The sequence below is a fragment of the Camelina sativa genome, chromosome 5, assembly GCF_030686135.1.
Source record: "Camelina sativa cultivar CO46 ecotype springtype chromosome 5, ASM3068613v1".
NCBI classification, from domain to species: domain Eukaryota; kingdom Viridiplantae; phylum Streptophyta; class Magnoliopsida; order Brassicales; family Brassicaceae; genus Camelina; species Camelina sativa.
In genome coordinates, this window is record NC_141884.1 from 40,195,649 (window position 1) to 40,213,179 (window position 17,531).

Sequence of the window (17,531 nt, forward strand, 5' to 3'; positions counted from 1 at the left end):
CCAAAGATACTACAATTAGAACATCCAAATTTTGTTAATATTTAAAGCCTATGATAACAAGTATATGATTTTTTCAAACTTACTTCATCCATTGACGAAAGCATAATTTTGATGTCCCCGCGCTTAGTCCAAGAAGTTATAACTTTCTCGATTTGTTTCATTTCTTCGTCACTTATATTGTTTTCCTGCGTAGTAGGTGTTTGCACTAATACAAACATAAGAAACAAAATATTATATGTCATTTTCAAAAGGGCAAATCATTTATAATAAAGAATTCAACAACTTACAACTGCCCATTTCCTGGCTGGTGTGATCTTGTTGTTGGCTTGGGTCTTCTTGTTGAGTGTGATCTTGTTGTTGGCTTGGGTCTTCTTGTTGAGTGGGAGCTTCTTGTTGGCTTGGGTCTTCTTGTTGAGTTGGAGCTTCTTCTTGGCTTGGGTCTTCATCAGTATCTGAAATATTAATACACTCTTCGTCATCCGATATAACAGTGTACGCTTCTTCTTGGCTTGAGTATACATCATCAGCACTGTTAGGCTTCTCATCCTGCATAAATAATTATATTTTCATTAACCATATGTAAATTATTTTCAAATATGTTTTTACAAGGTTTTAAAATTTGTCGATCATATTCAAGTAACACATACCTTATCATTATTCATATCCTCTTCTTGTGGATCTTTTCATTAGTATCCTGGGTATTTTCTTCAGGAATAACACTTGGGTCCCCTCTCAAGTCAGTTTGTTTCTCATTTTGATAATCTTGATTCTCTTCTTTAGATGCCTAGAAATGTTGTAAATTTTGTTTAATACTATTTAAAACACTAGCAAAACCTTTGAAAACAATTATATGATTTTGTTAAAAACTCTTTAAAACACTTTTAAAATCATTTTAAAAGGAATTAAGTTTTTTTTTTCACTTACAAATTCACTTGGAGAAGCTGGTACTTCCTCTTCTTCAAAATCAGTGGCAGAGGCTCGTACTTCCTCTTCTTGAAAAGAAGTGGCAGAGGCTTATACTTCCTCTTCTTGAAAAGCAGTGGCAGAGACTGGTACTTCTTCTTCTTGGAAAGCAGTTGCAGAGGCTGGTACTTCCTCTTCTTGAAATGCAGTTGCAGAGGCTGGTACTTCCTCTTCTTGGAAAGCAGTTGCAGAGGCTGGTACTTCCTCTTCTTGAAATGCCCTTGATTCCCATTGTGGTGTTGCAGCAGCAGTAGTGATCCCCACATGATTCTCTAGTCTCACTAATCTTTTGTGAGTAAGTTGACATGTTTTTAAAATCATGTCAATTTTCCCACTACAAGATATTCTTTTTTTTTGTTAGTTTGATTCAAGAATGGTCCTGCAGCTTCTCTCACACGCTTTTTTTTATTTTGTTCTCCTTTTTCAACTTGAATAAATCCTTGAATCCATTCCTCCTTAGTCATCCTATAGCCTTGGATTACAAGTTTAACAACTTCATCAAAATCCTTGTCTTCATCATTCGGTGGCATAACCAAATGGTTATATTCATCGGGATCACCAACAATTGTTTTCACTTCAAACTGCAAAGATAAATCGAGTCATATTATATCTCAAAAGTCTTATACAGATATTGTGAAACCTTTTTAAACTCTTTTATAACTCTCGAAATCCCTTGTAAATCCGTTGTAAAGTCTTGTAAACCAGTTTAAAACACATTGTAAATCAAAATTACGTTACTAACATTTTTTAAAAAGGGTTTACAATATGTTTTAAAACTATTGGAAAACAAAAAAAAAAGTTCAAGAGAAGTATTAGTACCTTGTAAGGCTCAAGAACAAATTTTATTTCATTGAATTTTGGGGAAGATGTCTTTTGCCATTGCAAGATTAGTGGGAGATATTGATTTTGGCTTGAAATGCTTTCCCTAACACCAAAATGTTCCCCTAGCTGGCGAACTGAAGATAACAACCAGATTTGGATTGCATATGGAAAGCTAGCCATTCCATACTGTGTCTTTGCCAACGTTCCCACAGTCATTTGTTTCACGCCTCTCACTAATGATTCGTAAGCAATTTCACCCCAAGGATACTTGCAGTAATTCTCAAAACTACTGGCTCTCAGCAAATTATTTAAGGGGGGTGTATTGAACTGAAGATTTTAAGAGATTTTGGGATATTCTTAAATCCACTGTTATTTAATTGATGATTTTTAAAAATCATATGAAATCCTATGTTATTCAATGTGAAATTTATAAAAATCATTTACAATCTCTTGTTATTCAAACAATAATTTATAAATCTCACTTCAAATATACTGTTATTCAAAAAATCACAAAAATTTTAAAAAATCTATTGAATGAGATTTTAGAAGACTTTTGTAACTTATTTAGTTCAAAAATATGTCTTACAAAATCACACCTCTGAAGATGAAATTTCAAACTATTTCTTCGATCTACAAAAAAAAAGAAAAAAATTCTTCGACCCTAGCAATTTTTTTTTACGAAAACTCTCTCTCTCTCTTTCTATCTTTCACTCTTCTCTCTTCTCTCGTCACGCTTCTCTCTTTACTCTGAGAAAATCCCTAAAAAAAATTTATGTGTAATCGAGTTCATCGAATCAATGGATGGTATCTGGAACTTCATCATAGACAAAGGTAAACTGTCTTGATTCTTAAGCAAAACTTCAAATCATTTTGTAATTAATCTCTTGAGAATCCTTACAGCTTATTCTTAAAATTTCTCAGGTACTTTTGATTTTGCAAAAAACGCAAAAAAACTGCAGATTTGATTCACATTTTGATGAAATTGGTGTTAATTTGATGGTATGATATCAAATTCATCAAACGTGAATCAAATCAAATTGGTGATAAAAAAAACTTGTCTTTATATGAACCCATGATAGCAAATCCTTATACGAATCAAATTGGTGTTAAAAATCACAGCCAAACATGTGTAGCTTGTGGTAATCCAGTTACGGAGATCACTCTCGTTGTATTTGAGTCTGTCAAACCTGTTCCTGAGTTCAGCATCCTTATTAGCTTGAGCTGCGTGTCTAGGTCTGTCTGAAGCTTAGCTGATTTCGATGTCTTGTGGTGGTTCCTCTCTCCAAAGCAGTGACCTCTGAAAAGAGTGAGCATGTTGATGAGACCTCAAACTTGGTCAAAAAGAAGTCTGAGAAAACGGAGAGCGTCTTCCATCTCCGCGACTGGAAAACAATAATAGTAAAGTGGTGGTTACTCTTTCAAGTGGTGGTTACCTTTTCCTCGGAGAGGAAGAAAAAACTTGATGCTGATGTGGCTCGGGTCCAAGAACTCGAGGAAAAGGTTAAGAATCTTGAGTGGATGATATCGGATCTTGAACTTGAACTGGACAAGGAGAAAGCCAAGTCTCATACTGAACCTAATTTTCTCTCGTTGAACGATGATGTTTCCTTTACGACAACTAAGAGTAATTTGATTCGACGGAGGAGATCGGATTAAGAAAAAACAAACAGACTGGAAGACAGTAATACATGTTCATCGTTTCTTTCTTCACATTCTCCTTTTTAAGTTTTTCTTTGGAATATATTTAAGTTCATGTGTTAATGTGTTTTCCTAAGCCTTGCGTTAGAAGTCTTTGAGTATGTTTTTTTCTTAAATCTCAATCTCAAGAATCCGAATAATTGAAGAAAAATGTTATAATTATGATAAAATAGAGAAGCGAGCTGCAGCTGCAGAATACCCTGTACGTCCATTAATATGAATGATGTAAAATAGGAGAACAAGATCTCGGCTCAACAGAAGTAACAAGAGCATTGTATTTTGTAGAAACCACTTTAAAAATGCTAACTTGGCAACGCCTTTGTTGCATAGTGCTAAAAAGTGCTAAACTACTCATCACACAGATATGAAAAACACATTACACATTACAGAATTTTGAGTATTGCATATGTACTCCGATCACCATGTATTTCTGATCACCCAATGTGATTCTTTTCTTTCCTTTCTATATTCTAAAATCACCTAAAATTTAATAATTAAATCTCACTAAATCCCAAAACCCAAATCTCAAAATTCTGCCAAAATATCAAAATCTCCCAAAATTACATTCAAATCTCTCAAAATCCTGAAATATTAAAATCCCAGCAAATCTCCTAAAATATCAAATTCAATACACCCCCTTAAGGGAATTTGAACTACTGGATTTTGTGCTATCAATATCCCCTCCACTAGTAACAAAGCACCTAATCTAATTCTTTCCTCAGGTTTCATGTCTTTTCTTTTAAATTTCAAAGTATCAAGAAGACGTTTGCATGTCATTTTATCATTCATCCACAAATCTTTTTTTGATTTAACAGTACCTGATGGAACAATACCTACCAGAAGGCCTGTTGTAATGACGAATTCCCTCAGCGAAAATCGCATAGGTTGATCATCAAATGCAAACCAGAGCTCGTTTACCGCAGATATAATCCTCCTCTGTAGTAAGTGGTGGACCAGTTGACTCGACAAGTTGATTTCTTTCTGATTAAAAAATTCTATAATTGGACCCAAGAAAGTACTTCTCTAACTTCTTGAACTCTACTTTTTTAATGCTTTCTTTACAGTCGCCAAAACAGCTTACTCTGAAGAATATTTAGTTACTCTCTTTAATGTATCTCCCTCTGTGTCTGGCGTGATTAATCTTTTGGGAAGCACAGTTTCTTCGCAGAATCTTCCAAAATACTCATATCGCAAAACATGTCAACATTGTTTACAGAGAACATATTCATGCCATGCACCCAAGATCCCTTATAAATCCTATTTTAAAACCAATATTAAACTTTTTAAAGACATTGATAAATTTCCAACCTTTGTATTCCGAGTTCACCAAAACATCATAAAAATTCATATTGAAATATAAATTGAAGTCAAAATTAAGTACCAAACCAAACTTACAGATGGGAGAAGAAGAGACGACGAATTCGAATAGAGGACTGAGAGGAAAAACGAGGGAGAAGAAGAGTCTGTAATTCGACGAAGAAAATGGCAATTCGAAGTCCCCGCGAACCCAATCAGCCGAATCCTACTTTCAATCCGACGACTTCGTGTCTGCAATCCGACGAAATCGAGAATCCAATTTAAGCAAATACAGATTTGAATGAATTTCGCGACTTTCAACTTTCCAGACGGAAAACTGTACTTTTTTATAGAGGAATCCGTGACTTTTAGGGACAATTGATACAGGGGGGTTATATTTTACAATTGGTCCTAGGCCTAGGGCTTTCACCTTTACTAGATGAATACCCGCGCTACGCGCGGTTTAAGTTTTATAAATTTCATACTTTTTATTTTTGTTAAAATACTGTATGCAGATATTTTCTTCTAATCTTTGTTTTCATGCGTTAATGTTGAAAGTTAAAATTTACATAGACATCAGTTTTTGTTTTCATATTGCAATGAACATTGATGTCTTCTACATTTCGTGTACCTTTTGTTCGTTTTGTATAATGATGCTCATTTTTCCAACAATTTTTATTTTTTAACTCCTTTTATTTTTAGGTTTATTTCTGCTCCTTAAATTGTATTAGTAATTCAATTAAAATGAATAAATGACCAACATAGTTTAATCCATCGATAATTACATTGAAGTGGAGAGTGTATTTTATATATTGTAAGTTTTGGAAATGTCATCAATAGCATGATGGAGCTTAGGTAGATCTTATTAGATGTTTAAAGAAACATGTAACGTAGAAGCGAGTGAAATGATTTCAAATTGTGAGTAGTCTCAAACAAATGAATCTTAGCAATCTAATCGAAAGGAGTTTTAAAAAACTACACATCAGAGTCAAAATGAAGATGATTTAAACGAAATAAACTTAAGATCGAACACAAATTTTTAGTTGATATTATAATGTTCGAATGAATATAACAAAATGCATCATAAATTTTATTTTTATTTTTAATGATATGTTGTTACAAAAATGGAGATAAAGAATAGACCCAACCACCATATTTCAAATGGAGAAGCGCACGTCTTGTCTCATATATGCCTCGACCCACGGGAAGCAGTATTTGGTCTTGTACGTGCAGTGGTAGCTCTGAAGCGTTTTCCTCTTCCTTTACCATCACAAACCTGTTCCCCTCTATTAGAGACTACACCAATCAACGTGACAACAATAATAGATAAATAAACAATGCCTTGCAGTTAGAGCTTTCTTGCTCCATCAAATAACTATCTATCTTGCATACTTAGGACATAAGCACTTTCTAGTGAAACAGGTAAGCAATTCAAACCACAAGCATATAACCAAATGCCCATATACCATAAAAATAGAATGGCATTATATACAACAAATAAGCTTTAGTAAAAAAGACAATACCAAACTTGCACCCAAACACTCCATCATTTGGTAGTAAGATCTACCATGCAAAGGAGTATGCCCTTTTCCATGATTCGGAGAAATAATATTCGGTCTTGAAAGAATAATCATTAGAAAAATTATGACTTCAAAACTCATGGTTCCTTTATGGACAATAATCTATTAGGCAAAGACTCGTTTATTTATTTTCGAAACAGGCACACCGCTCTGGTATGACCTTTCTTATTCCAATAGACGTAACCTATAGAAGGTGAACCAATTTTAAGAGTTACATGTGTCATTTTCTTGTGTGCTGATGTGTCAAGCTGAGGGAGAGAGTTCACCTACTTTCATATATATGATTATAAAAAAACATTGTATAACCTTTTAAAATAGAAATTATGTTTTATAGTATTAAGACCATTTAAAAGGTTTTACAAGAGTTTTAAAACGGATTTTAAAAAGTTTAAAAGGGTTTTGTTTTGGGTATTTCAATGAATTTTATAGGATTTACAAGTGTTTTAAAACGGATTTTAAAAGTTTAAAAGAGTTTTTTTTTGGGAATTTCAATGAATTTTATACGATTTACAAGAGTTTTAAAAAAAAATTTAAAAGGATTCGGAAAGGATAAACAATGCTTTAAACTTCATTGTAAATACCTACACTGAAACGAAGTATATATATAAAGGAGTAACTTAACATTTTTTTAGAATAGTGTCACAGTAAAAACACTAAAATATTGTTCTTGATGCAATAAGCTAAAACTCCATTCCTGCGATCACGTTTATAGACCAGCAAGATGCAAACTTCCATTATCCTAGTTATTTTGTAATTCTGCAAAGATAATATAATTGATGTTAGAACCTTTTAAAATACATTGCAATACCAACTTGTTAACTCATTTAAAACCAGTTTAAATAACCATTTAAAAATCTACACTGACCTGCAAAGATGTCAATCGCCATTTTCTGCCATAAATCACCAATTGACTCATTTGTAAGATTGCCATATGTTGTAATGCTCATAGCCAAACACTCGATTGTCTTTAGAATGAAGACACCACTATCTTCAATCTTATCAACCTATCAAGAAAAAACAAAGTGAAGAGTTCACAGTATTTATAGAGAACATATCACAAAACTAGAAAACAAGCTCAACAATATTTACCTGAAGTATGCAATTCATAATACTGATTCTGAATTGAGATTTCTCTGTATCATTTTTCATCCCAAATTTCTTCTGGGCAATATAGGGCATTGCAACAGCATATGCACCCACCAGTTTATCTTTAATTTTGTTAGTGTAGAAATGCTTGCCTAAATCGTAGATAGTCAACTCCCTCTTCTCCAAATTGATCATCAATGGCATCCAAAGCTTTTCCTTAACCATCATTGGCGCCAATATTTTGTTTGTAGGTGCTTCCTTGAAGAGTTGACCAAAACCTTCTTCAGGGAACTCATATTCATCTTTGTCGTCAATGAATATGGAGTAATTTTCATCAATCTCTCTCAAAAAAGATGCTCCCGCACTACAAGAAAATCGTGTATTCTTAGCATCGGAAAAACGCTATCGAACGGTATGATAGCGTTTTAGTAAACGCTCTATCATCGACCGCGATAATAGATCCGGCACATTAGATAGCGCTTTTTAGCATGCTATTTATTGGTAATATAAAATAGCGTTTGTACACGTGCTATATTCCTTTTTATAATAGCAATATTGTTTTGTTATTTTAATTTTTTTAATAGCGTTACTTAATGTTATAATTATTTTTTCAAATAGCATTCGCATTATGTTATTTTTATGTCATCAATTTAACTGATTTTTGATTACTTTATTATTTTATGTATTTAAATATAAAAGGTTAAACCATTAAAATCCTAAACACATTAATTGAAATCAAAGTTTACAATGTTCTAAAGGCATAAACTAATAAATCAAAATCCAACCACACAAGCTCAAAGTACACCACAATTTCACAAAAACACAAGTTTATCATTGGGCCACGCAATTGTTGTACCTAAAGCATCAGAAACTAACTCCACTTCTGAATTTGGTCTCCACACTTTTGCATCTCCAATCTTTGATACTTCTATCCATACCTTGCTAGCATTTGGACCTAAGGGGACAAAGTGGATCTTGTCGTCTGGATTGGTTGAACAAACCATGCCTTCTGCAACTACTTGTCCTGAATTATTACAATCCAACAGCATGCACTTTTTCTTTCCATCTGATTTGGTGGTGTTGATGCTGCAACTTACAGTCTATAATCCAAACAATTCAGACACTTATATCAGAAGGGACCATCACCAATAACAATAAATATAAACTTAAGCATTAGATAGAATTGTTACCCCAGGTGATGTTACTATTGGTGATGATGATCTTGTTGGATGTATAATATTAGTCAGCAATATCTTCTTTATTGGCCATGCGATGAAGGCATCAAGTGCATCACCCATCAAGACCATATCATCAGTAGGTCTCCACAAATAAGCGTCATGTTTAACGACCTTCTCAACCTTTACGTAGTTTGCTTATCCCTCTCCCATCTTGATACACTACACCTTGGACAGCTTTCCATAGCCTCGTATTCCTTCTGGTATAGAACACAATCGTTCTTACATGCATGAATCATATCCTATCCGAAGCCAAACATCTTCAGGAACTTCTTTATCCCATATGTTGATTGCGGGAGAACATTATCCATGGGAAGCATATCATGAATCATCATCAGCAGCTGATCAAAATAGTTCTCTGACATTCCACTCTTGACTTTGAGGCGGTAAAGCCCCATAATTGCAGACACCTTCGTGTAGTTGGGACAGTTGGAGTATAGTGGAGTTTCAGCATCATTGAGCTTCTTCCTAAACTCAGACTCTTCACTACCACCATCAACAACATCTGCCTGATCTCCAAAGTAGCTCATAGGTTGAGAATCACCATCAATGAAAGCTGTCCTAATCAAGTCATAAACATCTAACTCAACTTTCGGATCTTCCGCTCACTTATCAGTCTTAATATCCCCATGCTTACTCCAACATGAATTTCTCTTGTATTTCTGATCCATGCCCCTAATCACTAAATGATCCAACATTGTAGCTATCGGCTGATGGCATATATTGCGGCAATCTATACAGGGACAGAACATGTCACTAGGATTACCCAATCTCAGTGCAGATGCATGCACAAAATTAGTTGCCCCTATCTGAAACTCAAGGCTGGCCCTTCAAGTGAAAAAAATTTCAAAGGTTAATTCTCATAAAAGGAAAAACATGTAACAGAAAGAAAAAAAAAAAGACAAGTTCATACCTTGGAAGCCAGACCCAAGACTTGTCCATCTTACAAAACCACCAAAACTCGACCACGAACACATTGTTGAATCGACCACGAACACAGGGTTGTCAATCAAAAACACAAATCGAAGAGAACAAGAACTTAATAAAAAAACTTAAACTCCTAAATAATAACTCACCAGATGAAAAGATCTTAACTCTTCGCGAACTTACAAAAATCTCTGTAAAATTGAAAAAAAAACTGTGTTAGAACGAAAACGCAAATTTAATTAGATCTATATTCCCACACAAAACGAAAAATTTAGATCTATATTAGACGAAAAGATCTAATTACATCAATATTAAGAAAGATCTATATTCCCACACATAACGAAAATTTAGAACAATATTAAGAAAGAAAAAGTAAATTTTCAGTACCTTAAACTCAGATCGAATCAGATCGAATCCTGAAATCTGCATGCAAAAGAACAAAAGAAACAAATCGATTACCAAACAGTGATAAACGATTCGATTAAACAAAAGAAACGAAGGAAGAAAAAAGAAACAGTCGTCGATTCGATTAAAGAAACAGTCGTCGATTCGATTCGATTAATCACCTTTGGTTTTCAGAAATCGACGACTGGGGCTTCGAGTGAGGCTTGACAGATTAGAGATCCGACGAGTGAGGCTCCGAGTGAAACCAAACCAATGAGAAATCAAACGAGTGAGGCCAAACAAATCCCTTAGAAATCAAGAAGTGAGATTAGAAATTGAAAACTGAGAAATTAGAGACTGAAAAAAATTGAGAAGGTGAGACAAGTGAGTAGGTGAGAAGTCGAGAGAACCCAAAATTTTGAGAATGTGAGACGAGTGAGTAGGTGAGGAGTGAGTATTCTTTTTATTTCTTTTTTTTTCCAAATGGTGAGGCGGGCAATAAAAAATATATTCCCGCTTTTCATTTCAATAGCGTTTTTTATGAGATATGCTATTAATTGAGACCCGCGAAACCCAAAAACTTTCCGCGTCAAAATTTTTAAGTTTGACCGATACATTTATAGCGTCTACTTATAAATAAACGCTATCTATAATTTCACGTTTATTTAACATAGCATAAAGCGTTAAAACGCTATTTTCTTATGCTATAAATACACGATTTTCTTGTAGAGCCGCCAACGTCAATGCTTTGCTTTTATAGAACTCCGGATGACTTTCTTCTCTTTTGCTTAATAACTTCACAACTGTATCAACATGCTAAACAACAACAAAACCGGGTTAGAACAAAATTTGAAATTTAAAAACCCTTTTAAAACTCTTTAAAACCTTTAAAAACCCCATGAAACATTAACAACAAATTGTAAAACCTTATGATTTGTAATCATACCATTGTTGTTAACGACTTCCCTGGCGTCTCTAGTGTTGTGAACCACCTAGCATCAACTTTTTTACCCATAATTGTTAGTTGCCTACATCCAAAAATAAACAGAATAACCATGAATACTTATAAAACCATGAATACATATTTTAAAACGTCTATAAAAGACTAATTGAACTTTTACTTTTGTTGCTAGAAACTAAAACTTACTTTGTTTTCCTTAAATTTTTCCAGTCATTAAATATTTCTAACCGGGTCTTATCAACTTTGGAAAAAGGATAAAGTATTGGGTGCTTCTTCTTCTCGGCCGTGTAAGGCGGCTGAGTGTGAATAGAAGGGACTGTATTTCGTTCACTTTTTCTTTCCACACCACCAACATCATCATATTTAATCTTCTTTTTCTGTGGCTGTACAAAACAAAAAAAATATCGCATTTTATATCGATACACTGGAAAACAATTTAAATATCTCATAGAAATTATTAAGTTAGATACATACCCCTTCTCTAGCTTGAATATCAGCATCTGGATTGTCACTTGGTTTACGCTTCTTCCTCTGTAGTGCCACAAGAAAATCAAAATTTTTTGTAAACATTAATAAAATGTAAAATATTATACAACTAGATACTAACCTCTTTTCTGTTCGTAACTGATATATCATGGTTTTTATGGTTTTTAACCATGATATAAGGAGTCTTTTAGTGTCTTTTCATTTGTTTCTAGATTGTTTTTGAGTCTTTACAGGTTTTCTAGGATTTTGGCATGAAAGGAGCAAAATGGAGCAATTTGGATGTTTTGGAGCATAAATCTTGAAGAATCAATTTGGTCTCGGATGAAAGCAGGAGCATCGACCGACACCAAGATAGGAGGCATCGATCGACACTCATCTCTGCCGACTCAAGACCCAAGTTTTGGAAAATTTACAAATCTGCCCCAAAGTTTTCCATATTTGCAACATAAGTCCCTGACGTGTTTTAGGACATATATATATAGTTTTTAGGTTTTCCAAACCCTTAAGTTTTATTCTAGAGAGTTTTTTTTTTCTGCAACCCTGTGAGATTTTGAGAGCTTTTGGGAGAGAGATCTGAACTGCTTTGAGAGAAGAATTCTTAAACTCCTTCCTTTACTCTTTTAATTTCAATTGCTTATTATTCAGAATCATGTTTTGTTCTTCATTGATTATGTCTGAGTAGTTTGCTTGTTAGGTTCAGGGTTTTTCACAGGGATTTTATGAATTATTAGATCTGTTTATTTAGGATTCATTATCTATCTAGATCTTCATCTTAGGTTGTTCTTCATATTAATCCTTGATTGGCCATCTAGAATTAATACTTTAGGAAAATAAATTGATATGAGAATATAATTGATTTTCCTGATAAAACCTTTTGATGAGCAAAATTATTTCTTACAAAGAGATTTGATTTAATAATTTTGTGAACAATCTAAACCTGATTTTATTGCTGATTTATTACCTAGAATTTTACAAAGAGATTTGGATTTTCTGGTTTTAAATTTAGATATTATTTGCAGTGAGAACTGATTTAATTTACAAAAGTGTTTAGAGTTCTAGATCTGTTCTTAATTGATTGAATCCTAATTAATTGATTGATTTAATATTTCATAATTTCCTGAGAAATTCCCTAGGCCTAGCTTTTTGATTTTCTGAATTTACAACAACTTTTATATTTTGCATTGCTTTTATTTTAATTCAAATTAATCTGTTTAGCATAATTGAAAAACTCTATAATTTATTGTGTAGTCTTGAGTCTCTGTGGAATTCGACCCCTAAGTACTGCATTGATCTCTTAATTTGAGAGAGTAGCTCTAGGGTAAATTTGAGCATATCAGTAACATCATCATCACCACCATTGCTTTGCTTAGACTTTCTCTGCAGTTCATCATTGCTTGGTTTACTTGATGAAATCTTTTAATATACTCATAACAACTATATAAAAAATTAATGATTTACCTGTTTTTTCTCTCTCAAAACTGTCTTCTTACTGCTTGCTCCCTTCTCTTTACCCATGCTTTTATCTTTTCCACAATCATGATCTTCTTCAGAAAGAATATCAAATTTTGGTGTAGAAGGACGTGGAGAAGGAGATTTATCCTTCAAAGATGATAACAATTGTGGTTTACAATAGGTTTTTAAAAGGGTATTTGAGAACTTATAAAAATACTAAATCAATGTACTTTTGGTGTTTCTTCAAAGTAATTACCATCATCACCACCAGTTTTTTGGGTGTTTTCATTATCTCCAGCGTAGCTCCCATCTTGTGTGTTTGACGGACGGACAGAATCTGCAGACGGGCTTTCTACGAAATCTTCTCTAGCAATATCTCCATCAACATTTTGTTTGCCTGCCTGCAACAAAACAAAAGAACATATAACAACATCATTTTAAAGGTTTTACAATCTGTTTTAAAAGGGTTTTAAAAGGTTTAAGTCACCTTTGACACCAGTTTTTAAAAACATTGTAAGTCACTTTTAAAATCTCTTGTAAATCCGTTGAAAACCCTTTTAAAACAGAAAACTTTTAAAACTTTTTAAAACCCTTTTAAAGTCTTAGCAAAGACTAATTAACTCTTTTATAAAGTCGTTTACAAAATAAATATTGACCTCTTCATTTATAACCTCTTCATTTCTATTCTGTCCATCTTCATTTTCGTGAGACTGCAAAGGGAAAAGAAAAAAAAAAGCTCAGTTTAAAGAGTTTAGTGTCCAATGTATGGGAAAAGGTGCGATCTTGGAATCTTACTCCTTTATCCTTATCTTTCTCTGATGTGGTTTTGACAGCTTCTTCAATGGCTTCTAGTCTTTTATTGAAGTTTTCTAACATAAAGAGGATTATATCAAGTTTTTCCGAATCTGACAAATTTTTCTCCATTTTCTCATGTTTCTCAAAGACTGGTAATTTTTCCCCCATTTTGTCACCCAACTCCCCTATAGCATAGTAAATATCAACTAATCTAGAAGACCATTCTTCTTTCTTCAACCTATAGCCTTTCATAACCAAGCCAATAACTTCTTCAAAATCATTGTCATCTTTATCAACCAAATGCTTATATTCTTGTGGATCTCCAATTATAGTTTTGACTTCAACCTACAAAATAATCAAAATTCATCAAAACAAAACTCATCAAATAAGATAACCAATGAATAATCAAAACTACCTTTTTAATAGAATTCAAAACTTACACAAGTTGCTATCTTAATAGCATCAACAATTTCATCAAACCTTGCATATTGACTTGAGTGCCAGTTGAGAATCAGTGGATAGAATGTTTTGGAAAAATTACATCTTCTCTCAAATGTATCACCAAAAATTGGAACAGCACTCAAGGCCATATATATAATGCCAAGGGAAATCCCTTGACACTATACTGACCTTTTGACCAAGAATCTTTATCGAATTTCTGAATGCATGTAGCAAGAATGTTATACGCTTCTTTGCCCCATGGTTAGGCTGTATACATCTCGAAATTTGATGCATGCTTAAGCCTAGACAGAGGTATCTCCTCTAATGAATATGGTGTCATCAAAATACCTTATGTTAACACCACTGCAGTGAGGCATTCCTTTTCTTTGACATCCAAAGGTTCTTCACCCTCTCCTGTTCATTAAATAGTCGATATTGAAGTTGAGTTAAAGTGTAGTCTCCTCTCACCGCCCAAGAATATGGTTCACTAATTGGATCTTTGCCGTTATTCCTTGGTTCTCTATGAATAGGTTCACATTGAATCCCTATGTTTAATAAAACAATGATGTTAGTTTGTTCAAACTTGCCTAATATACGAGGTTATTGATTAAAAACTGTTTCAAAACCCTTTTAAACCTTTTAAAAGAGTTTTAAAAGGTTATTTAATTAAAAACAGTTTTATAACCCTTTTAAAAAGAATTTAAAACCCTTTTAAAAGGGTTTAAAAGAGTTTTAAAAGGTTTTGAAAACCTTTTTATTGGGCTTTTAACCCTTTTGAAAGGGTTTTAAAAGGTTTTAAAAGGTTTTGAAAACTCTTTTAAAACCCTTTAAAAAACCATTGAAAGCCTTTTAAAACTATTTAAAAACCATTGCAGACACTTTATAATTACCTGTTGTAAGGAAGAACTCTTTCATGGAGAACCGAAGAGGTTGCATGTCGACTGTAAACCATAAGTTTCTCCCTCTTGTCTTCAGCCTTCTCAGCATCAAGTAGTGGAATAATTTCCCAGAAAATTTGATGTCTCTGGCCGAAAGATTGATGATAGGCCCAAGGAAGGAAGCTTGAAGCTTCGTGAGAGATTCTTTTCCTAATACATTTTCAACTTTGTCAACTAGGCTTAAGTCTGAATGTTGACATATGTTTGCTCCACCAATTGGTTCAAAACCCATATCATATATGCTTTCTGGTAGTTCAAGGGCTTCAAAATCACTTGATGCCATCTGTTAAAGAAACACACTTAATTAAAGTTTTCAACGGAATTACAAGAGATTTAAAAGGGTTTTTAAAAATCAACAACACATTTTATCGATATGAATTCGTCTTATCAACACACTTTATCGACATAATTCAACTACGACCGATCTGAAAATTGATATCAAATGGTTTAACAGGGACTTTTTAAAAAGTTTTTTACAAGAGATAACAAAAATCCAAATTTACAAGACTTTACTAATTTCAAATCCATATCAAACACATTTATCGATTTGATTGCGTCAGATCTGAATCTGGATTTTGAAAATGGTTTAACAAGGGGCTTTTAAAAACTGTTTTACGAGAACATAAATCCAAATTTAAAAGAGTTTACATATTCCAAATCGATATCAAAGAAATTTAAAAGCCCTAAATTTTAAAAAGCGATAGTCCAAATTGATAGCGATAGTCCAAATTGACAAACCCATAAAGAAACAAAGAAAGAAGGAATCTGCTTGCGATAGAACCGGAATCGATGTTGGGAATTACGGGTACGAGAGACAAAAACGTAAAATCGCCGCGAAGAAGGATCGAAAATCGCCAATGAACGACGTGAAGAAGGATCGAGAATCGTCGATTGAGGAAGAATGAGAGAAGGCGGCGAAGAGAAGAAAATTAGGTTTCCTTCATTAAGGGCAAAGTTGTCTTTTTCACCCAAAAAAAGTACCCTAAAAAATGGACGCTTCCCAAAGGCATTTTTAAAAAGTGGAATGGAGAAAGGGGCATTTTCGCTTTACCCCCTATTATTTATTACAATTTCATTATTAATTACAAATCGGTGATGATATAAATTAAAATTTTATATGTTTTTATTAAAATTTTATTTTCAGTTAAGGATTTGAACGATTAGTATTTGATTATATTCCTTCTTCCTGATATTTTTTTATTTTTTTTTAATGTAGTATTTTTAGATTTTACATTATTTACTTCAATCTGATTTTCAAATTAGAAATCTGTGATGGTTTAAAATAAAATTTTGTAATATTTTTTTTTATGTTAAAGATATGTAATATCAAAAAACAAATTTTGAAAAAAAAAATATTATGTTGTAGTATTTTTAGTTTCTATTTATATCTATGAATTATCTAAGTCTCATATGTCATTGTGCTTATAGTTTTCAACTTTATTTTTATTATATCAAAAATATTTTTTTCTAATTTCTCAATTTTTATTGGGTTGGTTATAAACTAATTGCAATAGTGGAGATACTTTTTCTAAGTTTTTTTTTTGAGTAAAAATTTTTAATAGTTAAAAAAACTATGGTACAAAACAACTTTAGTGGTTAAAGGAACTATGTTAAAGTGAAAGCAAAGAGACATAAAATTGGATCAATTTGTTCATAGACACATTTTGTATGTGGTGATAAAGAGTATACTTTAACAATAAAATATTTTTTTGTGTATGAACACATTTTTGGTGGTAAAACTTAGAGTTAAATTGTATGTGGATGTTAATAAGATGACGCTTTGACGAGTTGTTTGCATGTAGAATATTGGGGCATTCTCAAAAATGCCCCTTTTTCCATACCCCTTTTTAAAAATACCTCTTCATGTTGACCATTTTTAAAACTACCCCTCTTTATATACAAAATGACCAAATTACCCTTTTTTGAGTGACAACAAGAATGTACAGTCATCAAAATCAGAAATATTTTCCCGCCAAAAAAATTTCCCGCCAAAAATTTTTTTTTCCCGCCAAAATCGAAAATTTTTCCCGAAAAAATATTTTTTCCCGCCAAAAAAAAAAATTATCCCGCCAAAAACGAAAATTTTTCCCGCCAAAAATATTGAAATTTATACCTTTTAAAAACATTGTAAACGCTTTTAAAAGTTTTTAAAAGTGTTTACAAGGTTTTTAAAAGGTTTTTAAACACATTGTAAACGCTTTTAAAAACCTTGTAAATGCTTTTAAAAAGCTTGTAAATGCTTTTAAAAGGTTTTTAAACACCTTGTAAACACTTTTAAAACTTTTTAAAAGCGTTTACAAGGTGTTTAAAAACCTTTTAAAACCCTTTTAAAAATCTTATAAAAACTTTTACAAGGTTTTTAAAAACATTGTAAAAGCGTTTACAAGGTGTTTAAAAACCTTTTAAAATTTTTTTTAAAAAACTATTTGAAAACCTTTTATAAACCTTTTAAAAACCTTTTAAAACT

General features: G+C 32.7%; 1 long non-coding RNA gene across 2 annotated transcripts; it reads left to right on the plus strand.

The window, feature by feature from the left end:
- The first annotated feature begins 2,379 nt into the window (after positions 1-2,379).
- Positions 2,380-3,581, plus strand: LOC147945011 (uncharacterized). 2 transcript variants are annotated; one of them, XR_015558590.1, is made up of 2 exons: positions 2,380-2,616; positions 3,019-3,581. It is a non-coding gene; the product is annotated as an uncharacterized LOC147945011 (long non-coding RNA). The 2 variants fall into 2 exon arrangements; XR_015558589.1 differs by having other exon boundaries at positions 2,433-2,616; positions 2,707-3,581.
- The last annotated feature ends 13,950 nt before the right edge of the window (positions 3,582-17,531 follow it).